Source organism: Physeter macrocephalus, chromosome 4 (genome assembly GCF_002837175.3).
Source record: "Physeter macrocephalus isolate SW-GA chromosome 4, ASM283717v5, whole genome shotgun sequence".
Classification (NCBI taxonomy): Eukaryota; Metazoa; Chordata; class Mammalia; order Artiodactyla; family Physeteridae; genus Physeter; species Physeter macrocephalus.
This window is the reverse complement of record NC_041217.1, coordinates 146,223,603-146,229,602: the sequence shown is the minus strand read 5'-3', so window position 1 is coordinate 146,229,602 and position 6,000 is coordinate 146,223,603. Positions and strand designations below refer to the sequence as shown.

The following is a 6,000-nucleotide window of genomic DNA, read 5'->3' as shown; positions in this document are numbered from 1 at the left end:
AGGAAGAAAGGAAGGAAGGAAGGGAGGAAGAAAGGGAGGAAGAAAGGAAGGAAGGGAGGAAAGGGAGGAAGGAAGGGAGGAAGGAAAGAAGAAAGGAAGGAAGGAGGGAAGAAAGGAAGAAGACAAAATAAAGTAGGATAAAATATAGTTATTAAAATAAAAAATAATTATTAAGAAGAAAAATTTCTATTAAAAAAAAACAAAAACGTGTCGATTAACCCTAGGACAAACGGTGAAAGCAAAGCTATACAGAAAAAATCTCACACAGCAGCACACACATACACACTCACAAAAAAAAAAAAAAGTCTCTTGTCTCTTCGGTAGCTCCGCGCCAGTTTCTGGAGCTCCTTTAAGCGGCGCGCTTAAACCCCTTCCTAGTGCACCAGGAAGCAAAGAGGGAAGAAAAGGTCTCTTGCCTCTTCGGCAGCTCCAGACTTCTCCTGGACTCCCCCTCCCGGCTAGCCGGTGCACTAACCCCTTCAGGCTGTTTTCACTCTGCCAACTCCAGACCTTTCCCTGGGATCCAACTGAAGCCCGAGGCTCAGCTCCCTGACCACGCCCGCCCCGGCGGGTGAGCAGACAAGCCTCTCTGGCTAGTGAGTGCCGGTCGGCACCGATCGTCTGTGCGGGAATCTCTCCGCTTTGCCCTCCGCACCCTGTTGCTGCGCTCTCCTCCGCGGCTCCGGAGCTTCCGCCTCCGCCACCCGCAGTCTATCCGACTGAAGCCCGAGGCTCAGCTCCCAGCCCCCGCCCGCCCCGGCGGGTGAGCCGACAAGCCTCTCGGGCTGGTGAGTGCTGGTCGGCACCGATCCTCTGTGCGGGAATCTCTCCGCTTTGCCCTCCGCACCCCGCTGCTGCGCTCTCCTCCGAGGCTCCGGAGCTTCCCCCTCCGCCACCCACAGTCTCCGCCCGTGAAGGGGCTTCTAGTGTGTGGGAACCTTTCCTCCTTCACGGCTCCCTCCCACTGGTGCAGGTCCCGTCCCTATTCTTTGTCTCTGTTTATTCTTTTTTCTTTTGCCTACCCAGGTACGTGGGGGGTTTCTTGCCTTTTGGGAGGTCTGAGGTCTTCTGCCAGCGTTCGGTGGGTGTTCTATAGGAGAAGTTCCACGTGTAGGTGTATTTCTGATGTATCTGTGAGGAGGAAGGTGATCTCCGCGTCTTACTCTTCCGCCATCTTGATGCTAGGATCAAGAAAATGTACTTTGATTAGTGTGGCACCTGGGTTTGACTCTTGGCAAGGTAGGTCAGGAAGACTCTGCCATAGGGTATGGATTTTTCTTCACCTACTGAATTGCCATTCATATGGGATAAGACAACTCCTATTGAGAGCCCAGGTTCTTAGCCTGATAGGCAAGTTTTTAGTGTGTAGACTTCTGTTTTCAGCTGTGAATCCTTTGCTTACTTCTAATCCTATCCTTAATAGCATGATACAGTATAAACACAGCACTAGCCTTGCGGGTAAAGTTAGCCTGAGATTTGCTTTGATATTGTGGAGGAGGGAGATGGTTCTGACCAAGAGAGGGAGGACTCTCTGTGAGGACTCAGAGCAATAGGCAAAATAGCCACAACTTAGTACTCTGAATTATAAGAGAAAGCAATAAGCTCTTAGAGTTGGAAGGAGCATGTAGAAATTGTGTAGTCAGGCAATTTTCAACCTTTTTTTTTTTGACAGTTGAAATTTACATGTCATATATTAGATATGTTATTGTTACAATAGATAAATACACGTTATATGTAATTTCTGGCATGCAGGCTGTAATTCTGCCTTTTAAAAAATCTCACTTAAGAAAGAATGTTGTAACATAAGTGAACTGACTTTATTTCATTGATAGTATTTACCAAGAACCTGCTTTCATTTAATTAAGAGAGTATACTGATTGCAAACTTGAGTACTTTAAGTCAATTTCAAATAATTTGTGACACGATCCTCACAATTGGTCAACATAAATTTGTGTTGATGGCATCATATTGAAAGTTTTTTATTTAGTCTCGTGGTTCTCAAACTTTAGTGTGCTTCACAATCACCTAGAGGGCTTGTTAAAACACGGATTGCTGCTCCCCTCCCCCAGAATTTCCTATTTAGTAGATCTGGGGTGGGGCCCTAGAATTTGCCTTTCTAACAAGTTCACAGGTGATGCTGATGCTGCTGGTCTGGGGACCACATTTTGAGAGTCACTGCTTAGGCCAACTTTCACCTTACTTTTTCAGTATCCTAGGGGCACAGTCCATTCCTTTTAAGACGGCCTTTTTTCACTGTTAGATGGTTCTTTCTATAATTAAACCTACTTCTCCTTCTGTTATTTTTATCCAGTATATCAAACTGGCCTCTGAAGTAAGAAGTTTACTCTCCTATAACAGAGGAGATAGCCCTCTTGTAGTTGAAGAGAGTTATTCATGTCTTCTTTGTTTTATTTCTTTCACGTTAAATGTTTATAGTTTCCCTAATAGTTATTGGAAGAGTACTGCAATTTGTAGTTATGTTAATATTGCCATAATAGTGTTTTACTTGTAACCTTGTTTCTCTTGCTCTATTCCCTGGGATACTATCCAAGCCAGAAACCTGGAAGTCATCCTAGGCTCCTTCCCCTCCTTAACTCCCTATTTTGCTGAAAAATCATTTGATTGTAGAAATGATAGGAACCAGATAGAAATTTGATCCAATTTAAGCAGAAAGGAGGAGCTTGCTATAAGGGTACAGTGGTATGCCGTTGAATCTGAAAACACATGGTTTGGCTGGATCTCTCATAAGTGACTAGAAATGGGAACTAGAAAACTGCAAGAAGCAAATTAGTTTGGAAGTTAGAAAGGAAGTTCCTCTTCCCATGCCCTTTTTCTTTCTTGGGCTATGTGTGGTTCTGTTTTATTTGCTTCATTCTCTTTTCCTGTCTTTTAATGAATTCCTTGGTAAATTCAATAATGTTCTGCAGTCTAGCTGAGCAAGAGAAGCAAGATACGGAACAGTTCATATAGAGTGATTCCATTTATCTAATATTCTGTCCGAACCCTGGATAGTAGTTACCCTGGAGGGATAGTGTAGTGACTAGAAGGGTGCACAGGGGGCTTTCTGGAATGCTTGGTTATGTCTTTTTTTAAAATCTTGATGTTGGTTCCATGGATACGTTTAACTTGCAGAATTTATTGAGTTATATGCTTAGGTATATGTACTTTTCTGAAATGAGTAATATACTTAAGTAAAAGTTAAAAAAAGTCCTGATTTAAAAGTTAAATTTCATTTCCCATTTGTATTTCCTTCCCTTAGCAAAGTTTTGACAGGGGAGACTTGGAATAAGAAGGTGCATGATCTGCTTTCATTATTCCTCTCCTCTGTTTTCTGGCTTCTTTACTTTGGTATGTTATGATAGGGAATAGGGAGATTGAAAAGGATATGATTTTCTTTTGGGAATTCCCTGGTGGTGCAGTGGTTAAGAATCTGCCTGCCACTGCAGGGGCCATGGGTTAGATTCCCAGTCCGGGAAGATCCCACATGCTGCGGAGCAACTAAGCCCCTGCGCCACAACTACTGAGCCTGTGCTCTAGAGCCCATGAGCCACAACTTTCTTTTAACTGGTGCTGATCTAGTCCTATCGGTTGTCGATCCTTTTGTGACTAAGACCAACTGTTCATCCATACAGTATAGCAGGCATTCAAGTGCTGGCTCTCTCAAGTAGCTCATTTGTAAGGTATTTTTGGGATACTTTCCTTTCCATATTGCCTTCACATAGGATATTCCTTCAGCATGATATCTTACAAGGCCTTCTCACTTCCCTCCACCCAAAGCTGCTTGCTGGGGTGTTGCTTCTGTGAATGGCCAGCCCTTTTTGGTGGGTTACCAGCATTAGTGCCCAGACCCTGCTTTCTTCATGGTTTCCACTTGATGCATCGGTACTGTTTCATCCTCGACACACCAGTTGGTGGGAATATAGGCTGTTCCCTTGCTGCCTTCTCTTTTTGCATTGACTACTCCTTCCAATTCCCCTTTCTCCCTGCTCATTCCTGTTAGAGTTGGATGGGCATATCAGTTGCTTTAATGGTACAGTGCCTAAATATCCCCCTTTATCCTTTTATCCATTTACTACCAATTAAAAAAATATTTTTATTTATTTATTTATTTGGCTACGCTGGGTCTTAGTTGTGGCACGTGGGATCTTTGTTGCTGCATGCGAGATCTTTGTTGTGGCCTACTGGATCTTTTAGTTGCAACATGCGGGATCTTAGGTGCGGCATGCGGGATTTAGTTCCCTGACCAGGGATTGAACCCGCGTACCTTGCACTGGGAGCGTGAAGTCTTAACCACTGGACCACCAGGGAAGTCTCATTTACTACCAATTTTAAAAATACTTTTTCCTCGGGAATTCCCTGGTGGTCCAGTGGTTAGCATTCTGTGCTCTCACTGTCGAGGGCCCAGGTTCAATCCCTGGTTGGGGAACTAAATCCCACAAGCCACGCTGTGCGGCCAAAAAAAAAACCCACCCCAAAAAACAAATGAAAAAAACCTTTTTTCTTTTCTCTTCAGTTATTTGTCATCAACTTCACTCTTCTTTTTATGCTGGGGTATTTGTAAATTATATTCTGGATAGCCACCACTAAGCAATGTTTGTACTTTGCTGTGTGTGAACTCACCGGTCACAGTATATGACCCTAGAGGCTTTATTTATTAATTATTTATTTGGTTGCACTGGGTCTTAGTTGCGGCAGGAGGACTCCTTAGTGGTGGCTCACTGACTCCTTAGTTGCTGCACGTTGGCTCCTTAGTTGCAGCTCACTGGCTCCTTAGTTGTGGCATGCGAACTCTCAGTAGTGGCATACATGTGGGATCTAGTTCCCTGACTAGGGATCGAACCTGGGCCTCCTGTATTGGGAGCACAGAGTCTTAACCACTGTGCCACCAGGGAAGTCCCCTCTAGAGGCTTTAAAAAAATGTTTTCTCAAGGAGGCAGGCATTTTTCCATTTATTTCCCACCCCTCTGTGGCTTTGAGTATTGCTATGGTACCAGTTGTTTGTGTCTTGTTTTTCAAATGGCAGGTAACATAGATTTCAGTTATTTCTCCTTATGCTTCTCATTTTGTCTTTGTACTGTCCAGGTCAGATTGATGTGCTACTTATCTGTGTTTGTTGTAGCTTCTTTCACTGAAATATAAAAGATAGGCCTCATTTGCCTTATTTTTTATATTTTTACCCAGAATATTTTCTCATTAATGCTGCTAATTAGGTGGGTGTTTGCTTTAAAATGTCTGCGTCTTGATGATGCTTACTGAGTGAGGAGGAAGTGGCATTGGGATGGGGTGGGATGGGTTAGACTAAAATAAAGGCAATGGGAAGGCACTGTCAATGCTTCATATTGTCTGTGTTTCCTCCATTGTACTATTATAATTTTTCATTGAAAACATGAGTTTAGCTCCTATGATAGACATAAAGAAGGCTCTAAGTTTTACTTTAGCATTAATTGAATGTTAGGGGTATTTCTAACTGTATGACAGGTAAAGGAAGGTCTATTATTTATGATTTTTTTAAAACTAAAATATGCTTTTCTTTACTAGATACAGGAAGAGTGTGAATAAATGGAGAAAAGTAAATAAACATAAGTAGACATGTACTCATTATGAATAATATATCCTGTCAAAGTGCCTTATTGTGTCACCTTGTGAATCTCATCCCCTATTTTTCCTTTGGCTTTTTTTTTTTTTTCGGTATGCGGGCCTCTCACTGTTGTGGCCTCTCCCGTAGCGGAGCACAGGCTCCGGTCGCGCAGGCCCAAGCGGCCATGGCTCAGGGGCCCAGCCGCTCCGTGGCATGTGGGAGTGCCCCCGTGTTCCCTGCATCGGCAGGTGGACTCTCAACCACTGTGCCACCAGGGAAGCCCTTTCCTTTGGCATTTTGTACTCAATGTCCCACATCATTCACAGCATACCCAAACAGCTGTTCACTAAGAAATTTGTTTCTGGCTTTAGCTGTTGAACAGGAAATATAAAATGTTGGCACTTTTTAACTGTAATGAATGT

At 43.4% G+C, this 6,000-nt stretch overlaps 1 protein-coding gene across 1 annotated transcript in view; it reads left to right on the top strand.

Moving 5' to 3' along the window:
- The window catches only part of MAST2 (microtubule associated serine/threonine kinase 2), a 272,170-nt gene that overhangs the window by 96,266 nt on the left and 169,904 nt on the right, over positions 1-6,000 (top strand). The window lies entirely within an intron of this gene.